The following is a 19,911-nucleotide window of genomic DNA, read 5'->3' on the forward strand; positions in this document are numbered from 1 at the left end:
TGGTGGAAGGTGTCCCTGCCCATGGCAGGGGGTAGAATTGGATGATCTTTGATGTCCTTTCCAACCCAGGACATTCTGTGAGTCTGTAATTCCATGCTCTGGGGCATGGAAAGGAAAGCCAGAAAAAGGAAAGATTTCATACCCTAAACCCACCTTTTTAAAAGATAAATCAATGCAGGTGGGTTACTAAATCCACACTGTTATTCCCTTACTTACCAATAAATTACACAGGAGAGCAGAATCGAATCCCAGAATCCCAGGATGGTTTGGGTTGGGAAAGATCTTAAAGCCCAGCCAGTGCCACCCCCTGCCATGGGCAGGGACACCTTCCACCAGCCCAGGTTGCTCCAAGTTTGTCCAACCTGGCCTTGGACACTTCCATGGATTCAGGGACAGCCACAGCTTCTCTGGGAATTCCATCCCAGCCCCTCTCCATCCTCCCAGCCAGGAATTCCTTCCCAATATCCCATCTAACCCTGCTCTCTGTCAGTTTGAATCTATTCCCCTTGTCCTGTCACTCCAGGCCCTTGTGAAAATTCTCTCCCCATCTTTCTTTTCAGCTCCTTCGGGTCCTAGAAAGCCACAATTAGGTCACCCCAAACCCTTCTCTTCTCCAGCCTGAGATTTCCAACCTATTTTTTTCCTGAAAATTGAATTCCTTACTAGCAGCCCATCTTTTAGCAAATGAAAAAGTAAAAAGTAATTATCAGTATTCTGTAACTGCTGCTGATAAGAACAAGGATCCAGCTTCTCTAAACAAGCATGTCCTGATATATCATTCTGGACAAGGAATATTGTTGGATATAATATTGATTGTTGACATAATATTGATGGATTTTATTCCAGGCTCAAGAAAAGTGGCATTTTGGGCTGAGGAAAGAAAAGCTCTTTTCTGCCAGGCCCAGAATTCTGCTCAGAGGGAAAGAATGGAAAGGTTTTTATGTCAACCCGTGGCTGAGCTTTGAGGTAAGGGGTTCAAAACCGAGTAAAGCTGCCATGGGAAGCTCAGAGAACACCCTGGGAGGGGTGAGATCCACGTGTCCAACGTGGTCAAGCTCTTGTAGCTCCTGCATGGGTGAGACTGAGCTTTCCTGCTGAGCCTCCAAGGTGTGCTTGGCTCTGAAGGGGTGAGGAACCTTCTCTGATGGGGTTGTACACAAAGTACAAGGCTGCAAAGAGGAACCATGACCTTCACCACCACAGAGGGGCTCCCATCACACCCAGGGGATGGTCACAGTGATAAAGCCACAGCAAGACCTCAAACTGCACCGGGGCAGGTTCAGACCAGAGATCAGAAGCAATTTTTCCCTGCAGGAGTGATCAGGCCTTGGAATAAGTGTCCCAGGGAGGTGGTGGAGTCCCTGGGTCTGGGAGTGTCCCAGAGGTGTCCGGATGTGGCCCTTGGGGACAGGGATTAGGGGTGATCCTGGTGGTGCTGGGTGAGGGTGGCACTGGGTGATCCTGAAGGTCTCTGCCAGCCTTGATGATTCTGGGATTCTGGGGGTGAAAGCTGGCACTGCCCTGGCATTTCCAGCCCAGGGCGGGGACACAAGGCCAGCATTAACTCACCCTTCAACCCAGCACCAAAACATTGCCCAAGGCCCCAGCCAGGATCCCCCAAACCCTGCCCGAGCAAGGGGCAGGGCACAGCCTGGGAATATGTTTGGTCTGAACTTCACCCATGGCCCTGCTCCCAGCTGGACAGAGGGAGAAGCCACCAGCATCTTCCTCACTGAGGCATTTTCACAGGCTCATGGAATCACCAGGGTTGGGAGAGACCTCCAGGATCATCCAGTCCCACCACCAGAACCACCCCTAAATCATGTCCTTGGGTGTCACATCCAGAGAATTCCAGAGACAGTGACTCCGCCACCTCCCTGGGGTGCTTATTCCAAGGCCTGACCACTCCTGCAGGTTAAAAAAAAATTCTAATATCTTCTCAGAACCTCCCCTGGCGAATTTTAAGTCCTTTGACCCGAGTCATGACATCTCACCTCTGCACAGCTGCACAACCAGCTCCGAGCCTGCGTCACACCGAGACCGAAACGCAGATCTCGGCCTAACTCTGAGCCTAAAAAGGCCTTTCACTTTGTGCTCCCGGCTCTAATCTCCCCCACAAAGGGGTTAAAACCAAACTGGGGTTAAACCAAACCTCATAAAGCGCCCCGGGAGCCCTCGGGCTGAGGTGACAGGCGTGGGTGCAAACATGAAACCCCAAACTGTGACGGGTCCACACTTTTAAGAGCGCAACTTTCCACCAGCCCTGGGCTGGCTCAGCCTCTGGTTGAGAGATCCACACTTTTAAGAGCGTGACTTTCCACCAGCCCTGGGCTGGCTCAGCCTCTGGTTGAGAGATCCACACTTTTAAGAGCGTGACTTTCCACCAGCCCTGGGCTGGCTCAGCCTCTGGTGCGTTTGGAGCAGGAGAGGTCCCTTGTGGGGAGGGGAGAAAAACCGGCGAGTAACCGAAAAAAAAGGCGGTCGAGCTGGAAAGAGGCGGCACAGGAAAGCCCCAGGTCGGGCTTAGCAAAGCAAAGCCTCCCCCCCTCTGAGCTCGACGGGGACGGAACTGCTGCAAGAGCAGCCCTGGGCTCTTATCGGCCCCACGCAGGAGCTGCGGTTTGCTCGCTCTCGCAACCCTCCTCCAACCGCCGCTTGTTTTTCGACAAACAGGATGCCCCTGCCCGAGCCCCAAAAACTTCGCCCCGGCTGCAGGGCGAGGGTCCCGCCGCTCGGCACGGGGTCACCGGGCTCTGTGTCCCCAAAGAAGGGGGGTTCGGGTGGGTCCCAGTGTCCCCCTCCCTGCAGCCCAGGAGCTGGGGAGCGGAGGGAGAGGCGTGGGCTGCGGGGAAGGCTGGGCTCCCACCTCGCTCTCTTTCTACTAATCCACCTAAAAGCGGTTATTTAGGAAGTGGTTGTGCCCCGCTGCTCAGCTCCCCCCTCCCCACACGCCGTGCAGCAGCTGGTTTTGGCCAGAGGAGCTGTGGCTGCTCCATCCCTGGGAAGTGTTTAAGGCCAGGATGGACCCTGAGAAACTTGGTCCAGGGAGTGGCATCCCTGCCCATGGCAGGGGCTTGGATCTAGGTGGGCTTTAAAGTCCCTTCCAACCCAAACCATTCCATGATTCTTCCCCTGGACTCAGCTCTGGTGAGGCCACCCCTGGAGTGCTGTGTCCAGTTCTGGGCCCTCAGCTCAGGAAGGACATGGAGGGGCTGGAGCAGGTCCAGAGGAGAGCAACGAGGCTGGGGAAGGGACTGGAGCACAAGTGCTGTGAGGAGAGGCTGAGGGAGCTGGTGGGGCTCAGCCTGGAGAAGAGGAGGCTCAGGGGAGACCTCCTCACTCTCTACAACTCCCTGACAGGAGGGGGGAGCCGGGGGGGGGTTGGTCTCTTTTCCCACCCAACCACCAGCAAGACAAGAGGTCTCAGTCTTCATCTGTGCCAGGGGAGGTTTAGGTTGGAGATTAGAAAGAATTTCTTTGCAGAGAGGGTGCTCAGCCATTGGAATGGGCTGCCCAGGGAAGTGGTGGATTCTCCATTCCTGGAGGTGTTTAAGGACAGACTGGATGTGGCATCAGTGCCATGGGCTGGGAACCACGGCGGGGTTGGATCAAAGGTTGGACTTGATGATCTCTGAGGTCCCTTCCAACCCAGCTGATTCTATGATTCCATGATTCTATGATCCTGTGTCCCACAGCATGATGGCCACAGGAATATGGATATCACTGTTTCTTTACTGTGCAGAATCTCTGCACAGGCTGGATGGAGCAAAGGTGTGGATGAAAGGAGAGCACCTGTAAAAAAACACTCCCAGTCAAAGGCGTTCAGTAGCTTTTGCTGCTTCCCATTCAGGAGGAATTTCCTGCTGGAAAGGGTGGTGAGGCCTTGGCAGGGGCTGCCCAGGGAGGTTTGGAGTGCCCAGCCCTGGAGGTGTCCCAGGAAGGCCTGGATGTGGCACTCAGTGCTCTGGGCTGGGGGACAAGGTGGGGATGGGGCACAGGGGGGACTGGATGACCTTGGAGGGCTTTTCCAGCCTCAGAGATTCTGGGATTCTGGGATTCTGTGCCTGTCCTCACAGCCAGCAGCACCAGAGCCAGGACTCCTGACACCATTTCTGGGCAGCTCCTACTGCCCATTTTCACCTCTCCCTGCACCAAACTTTGCTGCTCAGGCTCCTCAGGAAGCACATTCTGTTTTCCAAGGTCACTTGGGCTATCCTAGAGAAAACCCTGCTCTGTTTCCAAACAAGCCTGGGACCAGCCTGGAATTCCACCCCGAAGTCAGATATGGGAAAAGCAAAACAAACTCTGCCCCTGCTTTGATAATTGTCTGGGCAAAGTTTAGTCTCTGTCCCAGAGCAGGGGAAAAAAAATACTTCCAGAATGGGATTTTCAGAAAAATGAAACCTTATTTTTCAAACGTTTTCTGAAAAAAACAAACCAAAAAAACAAAAGCAGAAACAGTTTAAATGGATGCAAAGTGTCTCCTCACGTCTCCCTGTCCCACAACAGCAACCTCCAGCTTTGCTGGGTCCTGGGATGATTTTAGGGAGTGTGTGAGCAGTGAGTGGGACTGAAGTGTGCCCTGATCCTGCTCTCCTTGCCCGTGGCCATCCCCAGGCTGTGCTGGGACAGGGAGGTGGTGATGGTCCAGTGGAAGGTGTCCCTGTCCATGGCAGGAGGTTGGAACAAGATGATCTTTAAGGTCAATTCCAACCCAAACCACTCCATGATTCCATGATCCTCTGAAGATCCACTCCATGATTCCATGATCCAGCTAAGCCAGGCTGGGTTTGGGTTAATAATCCTTAATGCTCTGCTCCCCCTGGATCTGAAATTCCAACAAGCTGAACGACTCCTGGATCACAAATTGTTTGCCAGTCCTTTTCCTGTTCCCATGTTAGAATCCTGGAATATCCTGAGCTGGAAGGGACCCACAAGGATCATTGAATCCCACTCGATGTCCACAGACAGCTCTTTGTATTTTCAAGTTCTCCCCTTGCTCAAAAGTCATCGGAAAACGTTTTCCCCCTGGATTTTCTGCATGGTTCGCTGGATTTGAACTGGACTGCTCGGTTGCAACTCAGAAATGCAGTTTTGGGGCTCCAAAACAACATTTTGTTTTGGAGGGAAACGAAACATTTGGAGGGAAACATTTTGTGTGAGGGAAAACTTCTGGTTCAAACATTGATTTGATTAGATTTGAGTTTCAAAGTAAACACAGGATCTTTTTGAGCTCAGAACTCAAGTCAAGAAAGGATCAAGAAAATTCAAGATTCTGTTTCCAGAACTGCCAGACTTTGATGATTCTTCCCTGATTCTTCCTCCATGAAGAGGAGGAAGATGCCCTTCCCTGAGTAGTTTAACCAGTTCCTGGGTGTATTTGACTATCTTTTGGGTGCCACTTTGGCCAAGCTGATCTGCAAAGTGCTTTATCAGCCTGCTTTCCTGGGAGATCAGTGCTTGTGTGATGGTTCCCTCTGTCCCTCCCCCAGCCCTGGTGGTTTGTGGGCCAACTTTAACTAAATTGGATGGAGCAGAAGTGGCCTCAAGTTCCTCCAGCTCTCCCAGAACACGGTGGGAGCAGAGAGGCTCTGTCAGTGCTCCCAGAGAAGGGGCACTGTGAGAGATTTCAGAGGCTCCTCAGGAAGGGAAAAACCTTTAATCAGATTAAAGCCTTATCAGGTGTTATCAGAAAACACATCCAGGTCTGGAGGAAACCAGCCCTCCCTGGCTCTCCGTAGGACAGCATCTCCTGGCTTTTTAAATGCATCAAACCACCCTTGCCTTGAGTTCAGGTGGCTCCATCCCTCTGGAATTTTACCAGAAGACCAACACTTCCACAGGGAAGATCTTGAGTGGCTTGACAAGCTTTCAAGCCAAGCTCTTTGAAATTTCCCACTAAGGAAAGAATGGCAAATTCTCAGGAATTTTCCACAACCCCTCAGCAACAAGAGAGGCTTTCACCATCTTACACTTGTTGGGGGGAAAGTCCACATTAACATGATGAGAGCATTTAGATTTATTGTTAATATCAAAAACATTATTGTTTTATCTCCTCATTGGAGATATTCCAGACCCAGGAACCAGGTGACCCAGTGTGGGCCCTTCCAACCTCACCCATCCTGGGATTCTGTGAAGAACATTTCTGATGCCACTGGTCACATCATTAGAATGCACTGGGATGATTTTCAGGCAGGTCTTGAGATCCTCCAGTCCTGATTCTCTTACAAACAGAAACATCCCAAAGTTTTCTGGGGCTCAGGTAAAGAAACTCAGAAAGTCCAACATTAAATCTCACACAATTAATGCTCCAAAAGGGGTCTGGTTTGATGGAGGGATTGGGATGATATTCCCAGGAGGACACAAGCCAGCATGCTTAGTTTTATTTATTGCAAGGCCCATTTAAAGGTAATGCTAAAGTAGGATTAGGGTTAAAAAAAAAAAAAAAGTCTTGCAGTTATAATCTTTAGCACTTGAATCAACCCTTAAATCCTCCTCATTTTTTTTATCTACCACATCATAACTTGCATCAGGAGTGTGACACAAGCTGCTGACACAAGTTTCACATCTGTCAGAGGGAAAAGCTAAGAAACTGGTTCTAGAAATACTTCTCTTTTTCCTGGCCCTGCCCCTCCCTCCCCCACCCAGCACACGCCACTTCTCGAGCTCTGCCCTGATGTCATCGCGGCCCCAAAAGGAAACCCACGGGGCCAAGTCTCGTGCAGGAACCTTCTAGGACAGCCTGGAAAAGGGAAAGCAAGAACCCACAGAAGCACGGGCCTGGTGATCCGGTGGCAGAGTGGATTAAACTTGGGATTTTGGGGAAAAAAATCAGAAACCTCGTGGGTGTATTCAGCGCTCGCATGGAAAGGAGTGAAATGTGTTGTCCCAGGACTCTGGGTAGGGTTAGAAATTAAGGGGTAGGGCTGTGGAACAGCACCAGGAGAAGCCAGGCCTTCCATGCCATGGAAGTTGTGGATTTCTCCATCCCTGGAAGTGTCCAAGGCCAGGTTGGGTGGGGCTTGGAACAACCTGGGCTGGTGGAAGATGTCCCTGGGGTGGCACAAGACGACCTTTCAGGTCCCTTCCAACCCAACCCAATCTGTGATTCCATGAATCCATGATCCCCTTCTGGCTTTCTGCATCACCTGGACAGGGATGGGGTTCCAGGCATCAGGATCAAAGGGAGGAGGTCCAAGTGCTCAGCACAGAACTCTGGTTTCTTTTGGCACCTCTATCCATCTAATTCCAACCGAAACAGGAAGATACCGGTGAAGGAAAGGTCCATAATTTACTGAGGTGGCAGGAGGACAAGGGGGGACTTAATCCAAACACTGAAATTCCAAAAAAATGCTGGACAAATACCAGTGGATTATCCTCAGAACACAAGTGTGGGAGTTGCTTATATTGCATTTTTCTGGCTTGTGGGCAAAAGCAGCTCCAAACACCTTTGTCTCAAAGGGCAGAGGTTGGGCCTCGTGTTTCCCTCACCCAGCCATCCTGGGATCTCCAGCTGGTCAGGAATGTGCCCTATCCAAGCTGGAAAATACAGCCCCAGGTGGAATTATTGCAGAGGAAAAGATGCTTTGCTTAATTCAAGGGCTAAATCAGTCAGGTAGTGAAATCCTTCCTCCCCTTCCTGCTCCCTTCCTGACTTTCTGTCCCTCTCCCGTGTCCAAAATATTCACTATGGATTTTTTTTTTTTTCTTCCTTTCATGCACACTCCTTGGCACTCAAACATATTATCCAAACTTGGATTCTTTTTTTTTTCCTTCCTTTTTTATAGGATAACTGGAAGCACATCGGGCTCCAGACGCAGAAACGAAAACCAGCAGCGAAATGAGCAACGCAAAAGTCTCGCACTAGAAATGTTTGGGGTTCATTTGTCGGGGGCAAAATGTTGCAAACAGCAGCATTTCACCGAAACCTCAATGACAAGGTAGTTTGTTTTCTCACCAAGGGAAAAAATAAGCCAGGGAAAACTTTGCTGCAGCCAATTATGTCCCGAAATAGGACAGCTGATGTTTTTATATAGGTTATTTTTCTAATTTCTCGCTTCGTTCCTTCTTTGAACTGCAGTTTGAAACAGGAGCTGTCTTCGTGTCTCCTGCGTTTTTGGGCAGAGAAATAAATAATTTAAAGATCCAGCAGTGCTGTGAAAGAAAAGAGGTTGAGACTTGACAAGTGAGGGACTTTCTGCCAGGAAGCAAATTAAGGAGCAGGGAAAAGATTTTCCACGAAAACAAGTTGAAATCTGTCAACGAATTCTGTGAAATCATCTTTTTGGATTTGGTTTGAACCAGAAGCTCTGGAAGGTGTATTAAAGCTGAACCTTCAGCAGGGCAGGGGGGGATTGTGCCCCTCTGCCCCCTCGGGTGAGACCCCCCTGCAGAGCTGCTCCAGCCCTGGGGAACAGCACAGCAAGGACATGGAGCTGCTGGAGAGAGTCCAGAGCAGGAACCAAGAGGATCCCAGGGCTGGAGCAGCTCTGCTGGGAGGAAAGGCTGGGAGAGCTGGGATTGTTCAGCCTGGAGAAGGGAAGCTTTGGGGGAAACTGATTGTGGCCTTGCAGGGCCTGAAGGGGCTCCAGGGAAGATGGAGAGAGACTATTTCCAAGGGCTGGAGGGACAGGACAAGGGGGGATGGCTTCAAACTGGCAGAGGGCAGGGTTAGATGGGATATTGGGAAGGAATTCCTGGCTGTGAGGGTGGTGAGGGGCTGGGATAGAATTTCCAGAGAAACTGTGGCTGCCCCTGGATCCCTGGAAGTGTCCAAGGCCAGGTTGGATGGGGCTTGGAGCAACCTGGGATAATGGAAGGTGTCCCTGCCCATGGCAGGAGATGGCACTGGATGATCTTTAACGTCCCATCCAATCCCAACCATTCCATGATTCTGTGATGCAGCTCCAAAGCCAAAAGCATTGATGTGAGACGGCCCCACAGACCTGGGTCAGCAACGACACAGCTCCAGGTCCTTCAAACCTTTGTCTGCAGGAGAACAACCATCACAGGCCTCTTCCAGTGCCCAAAAACATCACCCAGGTCTTCGCAGTGGCTTTGTTGGCTCTTTGATCAGATACTGGGTACACAAAATACCAGATTTCTTTAAATGCCACAGGAAAATATGAACCTAAATCCTCTTTCCTCATGCAGAAATCTGTTTAATGGCATAAATTCACCCCACAAGGGAACCATAAATCCTTCTTCATGTTGGTCATATCTAGTTAGAGCTGAGCACTGTCCCAAATTGGATTGATTTTCTGCTACATGCACCTAAAAATACCAACACAATATAATATCACTCCTCAAAAGTAACACTCAAAGTTCTCTGGACTAAGGGGTGGTAGGATTGTGTTAATATTGTGTATATAATTGCTTTTTGGTTCCTATAGTATTTATTTGTGTATAGTAATAAATTGTGTATATATTCCCTTCTCCCATACTGAGTTGTGTCTGTCTGAAAATTTCTCTTTGGTGTTGAGGTAAATTGTGGGGGGAGAAACTTGGATATTGGATTTTTGGGGGGTCAAACCCCCACATTGTGTAACAAAAACTGCTCTTTGCATTGCAATCCCCCTTAGGAGAAAAGAAAACCACCACAGCAACAACAGTTCTCTTATTCTAAAATTCAAATGCTCCATGACTTTTGAACCCAAGAAGTTGATCCTGTTGGGTTTTTTTTTATCTAGGTAAACCATTCACATTGTTTATTTTCCACAACAGCCCAACACCCTCTGTTTCATTTAGAAAAGTAAATCATTTTCTCCAGTGTAACGAGGGACAGCCAGAACAGGCTCATTTTCCTATATCAGACCCGAGTCTTGGTTTCAATGCTCGAGTTATTTTATGCTCAGTGTGAAAACTGTGTGGGTGTTTTAGCTCTGCACCTTATCAATTCTGCAGACTGGGTGCAGAAGCTCAGGAGAGAACTGGAGCAGAGACCAAAGTGCCTTTTTTCCTTTCAGAGGCGGCCAAAAGGATGGACAAAGTCATAAGTGGATTTGTTTGCAGTGTCTGGAACAGTTAAATCACCTTATATTGCAGTTACTGATTTGCCAACAGCTCTGCAAATTACGGACTCACAGAATGGGTTGGGTTGGAAGGGATAATAAAGATAATTTTGTTCCATGGGCAGGGACAACTTCCTCTAGACCAGGTTGCTCCAAGTTTATCCAGCCTGGCCTTGGACACTTCCAGGGATCCAGGGGCAGCCACAGCTCCTCTGGGAATTCTATCCCAGCCCCTCCCCACCCTCACAGCCAGGAATTTTTTCCTAATATCCCATCTAACCCTCCCCTCTTTTACTTTAAAACCTTTCCCCCTTTGTTCACAAAGTCTTAACTCGAGTGCATCTTCCAGACACGAAACCCCAAAGTGCAAACCCCAAAGCTCATTTACATTTCGGTCCTGAAAAAAACCAGAAGCAGTTTTACAGAAGTCTGATATTATCTAGTAACTGTTATTTTAAAATATCAGGCACTTCCTAGGAACTGGGTGTGGCAGGGAGTCTCACACCAGTGCCCTCTCTGGATGGTGGGCACCATGGAAAGGTGGGCAGTGGCCTTGGCATGTGGAGACTGCAGTGGTGAGGCCCCCACCTCGTTGCCTCTTCCTTGGAAAGGGTTGTTGGTGTTGTTTTCCAAGGGTGTGGTTGCACTCGTGGAAGTCCTGCCCCTCTCTGTCCCTCTGGGCAGGCCCAGAGTGTCTCCTCACCTCCCCTGTCCCCCAGGGGAGGGTCAGACCCCCGATGAAGGAGCTAAAGATAAATCAGCAACTGCCAACCAGACCCAAAATCCCAGCCAGCCCAACGCTCCTGCCAAAAAGAATTGTTCCACATCAACATTTCCTACGTAAAAGACTGAAAAAAATTGAATTCTCCAGCCACAGTTCTGCTGCTTGGCATCACAGGAATGGCACTGGGGTCTTAATGCCACATTTCTTTCAGCCCCTGTGTAGTGGAATCATGGAGACACTGGGGTTGGGACAGACCTCTAGGATCATCCAGTGCCACCCTCTCTCTTTTTCTCTTTCTTTCTCTTTTCTTTCTCTCTCTTTTTCTTTTCTTTCTCTCTCTCTTTTCTTACTTTTCCCTCCTTTTTGTTCTTTTCTTTCTTTCCATGTTATGATTTGGAACTACTTCAGCAACCACTGCTGCTGGTGTAGAACCCTGGGGTGTCCTTGTCTTGAACACTGGGTGAGGCCCTGCTGCCTCTCCCAAAGAAAAAAAGGCCATCCTGGGAGCAGAAAGGACACACAGGAGGGTGGGAAGGATCACCAGGGATGTGCAAACAGCTCCTGTGTCTGCTTTAGAATCCCAGAATCACCAAGGTTGGGAGAGCCCTCCAGGATCATCCAGTGCCACCCTCACCCAGCACCACCACAATCACCCCTAATCCATGGGATGGAGCTTCTGGACACTTCAGCCCTTCCCTCACACACAGCACAGGGAATTCAGGGCTCCACCAAGGTAAATCCCACCTCAAGGCCAGTCAGAGGCACAGACATTCCAGGAGGAGCAGCAGGTTGAGGTGTCCATGAGCCCGGGGAGGGAAGTGCTTTGGAGCAGGAAGAGCTTTTCCCAGGATCACACAACCATCAAGGCTGGGAGAGAACTTCAGGATCATCCAGTGCCACCCTCACCCAGCACCACCAGGATCACCCCTAATCCATGGCCCCAAGGGACACATCCAGACACCTCTGGGACACTCCCAGACACAGGGACTCCACCACCTCCCTGGGACACTTATTCCAAGGCCTGACCACCCCTGTAGGCAAAAATTGTTTCTAATCTCTGATCTGAACCTGCCCTGGTGCAGTTTGAGGTCATTTCCTCTCCTCCTTTCCCTCGGGACATGGCAACAGAGTCCAACCCCCCTTCCTGCCCCCTCCTGTCAGGGAGCTGGGGAGAGCAATGAGGTCCCCCCGAGCCTCCTCTTCTTCATGACCACTTTGTGCCTGTCTGCATGGACTGGGATGTAATCCTAGGAATTAGCCCTGGAACACGTTTCCTGCCCCTGATCCTGCCAGCAGAGAAAAGGAGAAGCCTGGCTGGAGGCCTGGGGGTGTGAAGCAGCACTGGCTGAAATCTCCCCAACTCGTTTCATCTCAGGAGTGAAACCCCAGAGGTTCATCTGCTGCCCACGCCACAGAGCACCACAGAGAGCACTGACGTCTGCAGGGCTGGGCTGGGGGGGACTCCCACACTCCAAAAAGGACATGGAGGGGCTGGAATGTGTCCAGGGAAGGGAACAGAGCTGAGGAAGGGACTGGAGAACATGTTTTAGGAAAAGCAGCTGAGCTGGGGGGGGGTTATCTGGAGAAGAGGAGGCTCAGGGGGGACCTCATTGCTCTCCCCAACTCCCTGACAGGAGGGGGCAGGGAGGGGGGGTCGGGCTCTGCTGTCCCGAGGGAAAGGAGGAGAGGAAATGGCCTCAAACTGCACCAGGGCAGGTTCAGATGAGAGATTAGAAACAATTTTTCCCTGCAGGAGTGGTCAGACCTTGGAATAAGTGTCCCAGGGAAGTGGTGGAGTCCCTGTGTCTGGGAGTGTCCCAGAGGTGTCTGGATGTGGCCCTTGGGAATATGGATTGGGGGTGATCCTGGTGGTGCTGGGTGAGGGTGGCACTGGATGATCCTGAAGGGCTCTGCCAGCCTTGGTGATTCTGTGATTCCACGATTCCCAAAGACACAGGTCTGGCTGTCTCAGCAGCCATAAAACCATGCAAAAAAATGGGATTTATGTGAGATGCAGGTGGCTGAGAAGGTGCAAGACATTGATCCCAAGGGAAGCACATGCTCAGCTCCACACTGTGCTGCTGCTTCCCCCTGAACACACGGGGTACCTCAAACCACTCCTCTTTCTCTTCCAAAATCCACAAAAAGGCACTTGGAGAGCTGGGTCGCTGCCTCCTGAGGTTGCTGATTTGAGGAGGATGGCAGGGCTTGCCCTCAGTGCAGCAGCATGAAATGTTTGTAGCAAATCACATCAAACTCGACAGGTTTTGAGTTCCCTTCCACTGAATTCACGGAAAGATTTGTAAGGGAGATAAACCTTTCAACTCACAGACAAAACCCCACCTGAGGGCAGCTCCTGAGCTGCTCAAAATCACAGCTTCAGTGTGAAACCAGAGGGCAGAAAACACCCTGCAAGAGAAAATATTCATGAGGCAAAAAGAAAAGCCCCAAACCCCCGTCCCGGATTAATTTTGGGTTCTCTGGAATCAGAAACTCAATATAAAAAAAAAAAAGCACAGGTTGGAACAAAAAAAAACCTGCCCAGACAGATCAAAGGCAGAGAAATTTTTTCTCGCAGATCTTGGTGAAGTTAAAATTCAGTTTGACAAGAGTTTCACTGGTAGGCAGAAGTGCCATTATTGGGGATGGATTGGAAACTCTACCCACCCAGCTCTCCTCCATCCTTTTCTTTCTCCTGTTTCAATCACCTGAATGTGTCCTTAGAAAGAATTTGGATTAAAATTTGTCTTGGTTGTGAACCCCTGCTCTGGCTGAGACCTCAGTGAGAGAAAAGGAGTTTGTTTTGGAAATGTCTTCCACTGGGAATCTCTAATTTCTGGTCCTCTTTCCACTGGCAGCAAGGCTGAGGTGTCTTGAATTCAGTGACTCTCAGGCTTCACCCATGTCCTCTGGGATTTGGGGTGAAATCTCTGGGTTTTGGGGTTCAACACCCCAGTTTGAGGAGAGATCTCTGAGATTTTGGATCCAACCCCCAAATTTAAGGGGGAAATATCTGGGATTTTGGGTCCCAATCCCTAACTGTTTCTGCTCAGCTTCCCAAAGCAAAAGTAGAGCTTCCAACACCCCCACTGTTGCCACCCCATGGAGCTTTGTGGGAGGAGATAATCCCCACTGCTCATCTCCTGGTTGGGGAGCTGACTCAAGCCCATCCAAATATTATCCATCCTCCTGAAACAGAGGGAATGAAGGAGTGCAATGTTTTCTTGTCCTTCTCTCAGGCCAGTGAGTCACCCCCTGGCCAGTTCCAGATGTCATGGAGGAGGCCACAAATCATCTGGCAGATGCCAGACCTGCTTACAAGCTTGAACAGAGACGGGTTTGTGCTCTGAAACACGGCAGGGAAAAGAAGGGAGAACTTTAACCCTTCCAAAACTGCTTTTTTCCTCACCTGGCTGGTACCTGTCAAGAAATTATTGATGCTCTTAAAGGTCTTTTTCAGCCTAAACAGTTCTGTGATTCTCTGATTCTCTTGGGGATGGTTCTGGCCAGGGATAAGATTTGAACCTGATGATCCTTCCAAGTCCTATTCTGTGATCCTCTGTTAGGTACAGACAGATCCAGCTGGGATTTGGGATCCAAACCCCAATTTTGAGGTGAACGCTCTGGGATTTGGAGTGAAATCTCTGGGATTTGGGATGCAAACCCCCCTTGTAGGGAAAGATCTCTGGGATTTGGGATCCAAACCCCAAATTTGGGGTGAAAGCTCTGGGATTTGGAGTGAAATCTCTGGGATTTGGGATGCAAATACCCAATTTGGGGTGGAATCTCTGGGTTTTGGAGTGAAATCCCTTGGATTTGGGGCCCAACCCCCAAATTTGGGGGGGAATCTCTTGGATTTGGGATGCAAACCCCCCATGTGGGAAAAGATCTCTGGGATTTGGGATCCAAACCCCAAATTTGGGGTGAAATCTCTGGGATTTGGAGTGAAATCTCTGGGTTTTGGGGTCCAAATACCCAATTTGGGGTAGAATCTCTGGGTTTTGGAGTGAAATCCCTGGGGTTTGGGGTACAAACCCCCATTTTGGGGTGGAATCTCTGGGATTTGGAGTCCAATCCCAAAATTTGGGGTGGAATCTCTGGGCTTTGAGGTGAAATCTCTGGGTTATGGGGTTCAACCCCCCAGTTTGGGGAGAGATATCTGGGATTTGAGGTCCAAACCCCACATTTAAGGGTGAAATATCTGGGATTTTGGGTCCCAACCCCTAATTGTTTCCTCTCAGCTTTCCAAATGGAACTTTCCCATTTCTAAATCCAGGAAGGGCAATTCCTTTGCCACTCTTTCTTTAGGTGCAGACTGTCCCCTCTCAAAAAACAGGATGATGCAGATACTCCTTGAGTGTTCTGAAGTAAAATCCTTCAGTGGTTCATAAATTACTTCTATAAACTTGCCCATATCATTGGCCTTCACATGCATTTAAAGACAGAGAGATGGATAAAGCAGACTGTTCTTTTGGGGTCATACCTTAGCAGTCAAATTAAATCAGGATTATCTTCTAGTAGTGAAAAAAAAAATGCAGTTTATTTTCTATTTGTATTTTGTGTATTTGTATTTCTGTTTGTATTTTGGGGAAGATACTTTTATTTACCACCAGAGAGGTCCTTCAGAGCTGGAGTAAAACACAGTCCCGGGCAGAGCTGCCACTCAACAACCTCTTATTGAGGATAAAGGGTAAGGATAAACCAGATTGGGGGATCTGCAAACCAGGCCTAACCCTAAATCCTTGCTAAGACTCCTCACTGGGCTGAGTGTGACTGGTCCAACCCTCCCTCAGATATTTTAGGCCGGGATTAAATCTCTTAATCTCCCCAAAGCAGCGTGTTCCTCTCTGTCAGACACTTGAAATCATGATTATCTTCTACTAGTGAAAAAAAAAGGCAGTTTATTTTCCATTTATATTTTGTGTGGGGAAGATACTTTTATTTTTCCACTAGAGCTGGAGTAAAACACAGTCCCAGGCAGAGCTGCCACCCAACAACCTCTTATTAAGGATAAAGGGTGAAGATAAACCAATCTGGGGGATCTGCAAGCCAGGCCTAACCCTAAATCCTTGCTAAGACTCTTCACTGGGCTGAGTGTGACTGGTCCAACACTCAATCAGATATTTTAGGCTAGGATTAAATCTCTTGATCTCCCCAAAGCAGCATGTTCCTCTCTGTCAGACACTTGATTTCCTGTGCTCAGGTCTCGCAGCCTTTCTCGAGGTTTTCAAATTGAAAAAAAAAAAAAAGAGCTCAGGGAGGAGGCTGCAAAAATCAGATTTTGTGCAAAGTTTTTTCTCCTGGCGAGGCGAGGTTTTTATGAGCTCGGTGGGTTGTGGTGCTGGCAGGAATTAACTCTTTGTCACAGCACAGGCAGTGCTGAAAAAGCACTGAAAGGTTCCACCTCCCACACAGTGACAGAGCAGTTTGTGCTGCTGGGAATTATGGAATGGTTTGGGGTGGAAGGGAGCTTAAAAATGATCCAGTACCACCCCCTGCCATGGGCAGGGACACCTGCCACCAGCCCAGGTTGCTCCAAGCCGGAATCTCTCCAGCAAATTCTCCTGGCATTAAACTGAGTCTCTCCCCACTTCATCCGTCACCACAGAGAGGAGAAATTATTTCTTCCATCTTTAACCCAAAAAGACACCTCTGGAGTTGTACATTTGGGCCCCACAGCTCCTTATTTGCCGCCTTATTTTTTTTTTTTGGCCTCCTTTCTGCCCTGGTCACAGCTGCCACTGCCAGCTGTGCCTCCTGCAAAATCCCAAATGGTTGGGGTTGGAAGGGACCTTAAAGATCATCTTGTTCCAAGCCTGGACACCTTCCACCAGCCCAGGTCGCTCCAAGTTTATCCAACCTGGCCTTGGACACTTCCAGGGATGGGGAACACACAGCCCTGGAGGTGTTGGGATGGAGCCTCTGGTCACTTCAGCCCTTCCCTCACACACAGCACAGGGAATTCAGGGCTCCACCAAGGTAAATCCCACCCCAAGGCCAGTCAGAGGCACAGACATTCCAGGAGGAGCAGCAGGTTGAGGTGTCCATGAGCCCGAGGAGGGAAGTGCTTCGGAGCAGGAAGAGCTTTTCCCAGGATCACAGAACCATCAAGGTTAGGAGAGACCTCCAGGATCATCCAGTGCCACCCCAGCACCACCACAATCACCCCCAATCCACGGCCCCAAGGGACATATCCAGACACCTCTGGGACACTCCCAGACACAGGGACTCCACCACCTCCCTGGGACACTTATTCCAAGGCCTGACCACTCCTGCAGGGAAAAATTGTTTCTAATCTCCAACCTGAACCTGCCCTGGTGCAGTTTGAGGCCATTTCCTCTCCTCCTTTCCCTCGGGACATGGCAGCAGAGCCCGACCCCCCCCCCCTGCCCCCTCCTGTCAGGGAGTTGGGGAGAGCAATGAGGTCCCCCCTGAGCCTCCTCTTCTCCAGATAAACCCCCCCAGCTCAGCTGCTCCTCCTAAAACATGTTCTCCAGTCCCTTCTCCGGACTCACCACACTTTTATTAACATTTCCAAAGGAATGAACCCACATTTCCCGGGTGCTCCTTGGCACTGTTGAACCAAAAAGTGTATTTTTCCACATCACAAAAGTTCTCTGCTGGACTCCATTTCCACTTGATAAGAACCCAATAAAATGTTGCCCCATGAGTCTTCAGTGCCTCGATTGATTAATTAAAAAATACAATAAAGCCAAAACCAGGATTCAGCTTCTTTGCAGATTGAAATAATTACACCTTGCAGCAAAAAATGAGGCAAAAGTGCCCTCCTGGAAAATATTATTCTTTGTGCTGTTTAGAGCTCCATAAAAACCCAGGGAAAAGATTAATTCTACTTCTAATTAATAGTCAAAATTATTAGGAAGTCTTACAAGACAGCAGAAGTTGAAAGAAATTAGGGGGGTGTGATGCCATGTAATTATCTAGGAACCCTTTAAATATTTTTGATTATTATTATTTATTTATTATTTATATTTCTATTGTATTTCTATTATATTTCTCTTTCTCTTTCCTTTCTATTATATTTATATATTCATATTTATATTTATATTTATGTTTATATTTATAATTGTATTAATATTTATATTATATTTATTTTTAAATTTGTGTTACATTTATTTTTATTTTTATTTTTATTTTTATTTTTATTTTATTTTTATTTTTATTATTATTTTTATTTTTATTTTTATATTATATTATATTTATTATTATTATTTATTTATTATATTGCTATTGTATTTCTATTCTATTTCTATTTTTATTTCCATTTCTCTTTATATTTGTATTTATATTTATATTATATTTATATTTAAATTTATATTATTTTTATTTTTATTTCTATTTTTATTTATTATAATTGTTATATTACATTATATTTATTATTATTTATTTATTATTTATATTTCTATTGTATTTCTATTATATTTCTATTTCTATTATATTTATATTTATATTTATATTTATGTTTATATTTATATTTGTATTTATATTTATATTTAAATTTATATTACATTCATATTTATATTTATTTTTATATTCATATTATATTTATATTATACTTATGTTTGCATTTATATTTATATTCATATTATATTTATATTTAAATTCATATTATATTTATTTTTATTTTACTTTTATTTTATTTTATTTTATTTTTATCTTTATTTATTACTCCAAGACCCCCCCCCAACAAACCTCCCTTCGACTCCCCTTCCCAAACCCCCTCATTTTTCCAACATCCAGCAGCTATTTCACCCCGTCCTCATTTCTTTATGTCGTGGCAGATGCTCAGAGCTGGTGTGGTGTGATAGAAACGGGGCCGCATCCTTTGTGGTGAACCACAGCCGATGAACGCGGCTCTGCTGCCTTTGTCACCGCTCCCAGACCTTCTGCTTCCCCACTCCCCCCTCTTTTCCCCCCAGTTTTCACGGAGCATCAGCCTAAAATAAGAATTAATGGATTTCCTTCTGCCCGGGCTGATAAAGAGAAATCCACGGCCTAAAAAAACCGGGTTGTTTTCCCCTTCACCCTCAGGGTTTCGGTTGAGGGAGCCAGGCCGAGAAATTTTGGCGGGAAAAAAAAAAAGAGAGAGAAAAGAGACGGTTTGGGGACATTTTAAAAGGACCAGGCTCGGGGATTTGGGGGGGAATCTCTGGGATTTAGTGTGGAATCTCTGGGTTTCGGGGTCCAAACCCCAAATTCGGGGAAAGATCTCTGGGATTTGGGTCCTAAACCCCCAAATTTGCGGTGAGATCTCCGGGATCTGGAGTGAAATCTCTGGGATTTGGAGTGAAGTCTCTGGGTTGTGGGGTTCAGCCCCCCAGTTTGGGGAGAGATCTCTGGGATATGGGGGTACAAACTCCAAATTTGGGGTGGAATCGCTGGGATTTGGAGTGAAATCTCTGGGTTTTGGGGTCCAACCCCCAAATTTGGGGTGGAATCTCTGGGATTTGGGGTGAAATCTCTGGGTTTTGGGGTCCAACCCCCAAATTTGGGGTGGAATCTCTGGGATTTAGGGTGGAGTCTCTGGGTTTCGGGGTCCAAACCCCCAATGTGGGGAGGAATCTCTGAGATTTAGGGCGGAATCTCTGGGATTTGGAGTCCAAACACCCGATTTGGGGAGAGATCTCTGGGATTTGGGGTGAAATCTCTGGGGTTTGGGGGTTCAACGCCCAAATTTGGGGTGGAATCTCTGGGATTTAGGGTGGAATCTCTGAGTTTCGGGGTCCAAATCCTAAATTTGGGGTGGAATCTCTGGGATTTGGAGTCCAAACTCCAAATCTGGGGAGAGATCTCTGGGATTTGAGGTCCAACCCCCAAATTTGGGGTGGAATCTCTGGGATTTGGAGTGAAATCTCTGGGATTTGGAGTAAAATCTCTGGGGTTTGGGGTCCTAAACCCAAATTTGGGATGGAATCTCTGGGATTTTGAGGTGAAATCTCTGGGATTTGGAGTGAAATCTCTGGGTTTTGGAATCCAAACCCCCAATTTGGAGTGAAATCTCTGGGATTTGAGGTGAAATCTCTGGGTTTTGGAATCCAAACCCCCAATGTGGGGAGAGATCTCTGGGATTTGGAGTTCAAGCCCTAAATTTGGGGTGAAATCTCCGGGATTTGGGGTGAAATCTCTGGGTTTTGGGGTTCAACCCCCCAGTCTGGG

At 48.0% G+C, this 19,911-nt stretch overlaps 1 protein-coding gene and 1 long non-coding RNA gene across 2 annotated transcripts in view; both read right to left on the reverse strand.

Moving 5' to 3' along the window:
- Positions 1-19,911, reverse strand: part of RUNX1 (RUNX family transcription factor 1) — a 188,583-nt gene that overhangs the window by 165,607 nt on the left and 3,065 nt on the right. The window lies entirely within an intron of this gene.
- On the reverse strand, positions 503-11,743 carry LOC116783000. Its single transcript, XR_004355426.1, has 3 exons — positions 11,594-11,743; positions 5,220-5,224; positions 503-526 (listed from the first exon to the last, which is right to left on the reverse strand). It is a non-coding gene; the product is annotated as an uncharacterized LOC116783000 (long non-coding RNA).

The sequence above is a fragment of the Chiroxiphia lanceolata genome, chromosome 2 (genome assembly GCF_009829145.1).
Source record: "Chiroxiphia lanceolata isolate bChiLan1 chromosome 2, bChiLan1.pri, whole genome shotgun sequence".
Taxonomy (NCBI): domain Eukaryota; kingdom Metazoa; phylum Chordata; class Aves; order Passeriformes; family Pipridae; genus Chiroxiphia; species Chiroxiphia lanceolata.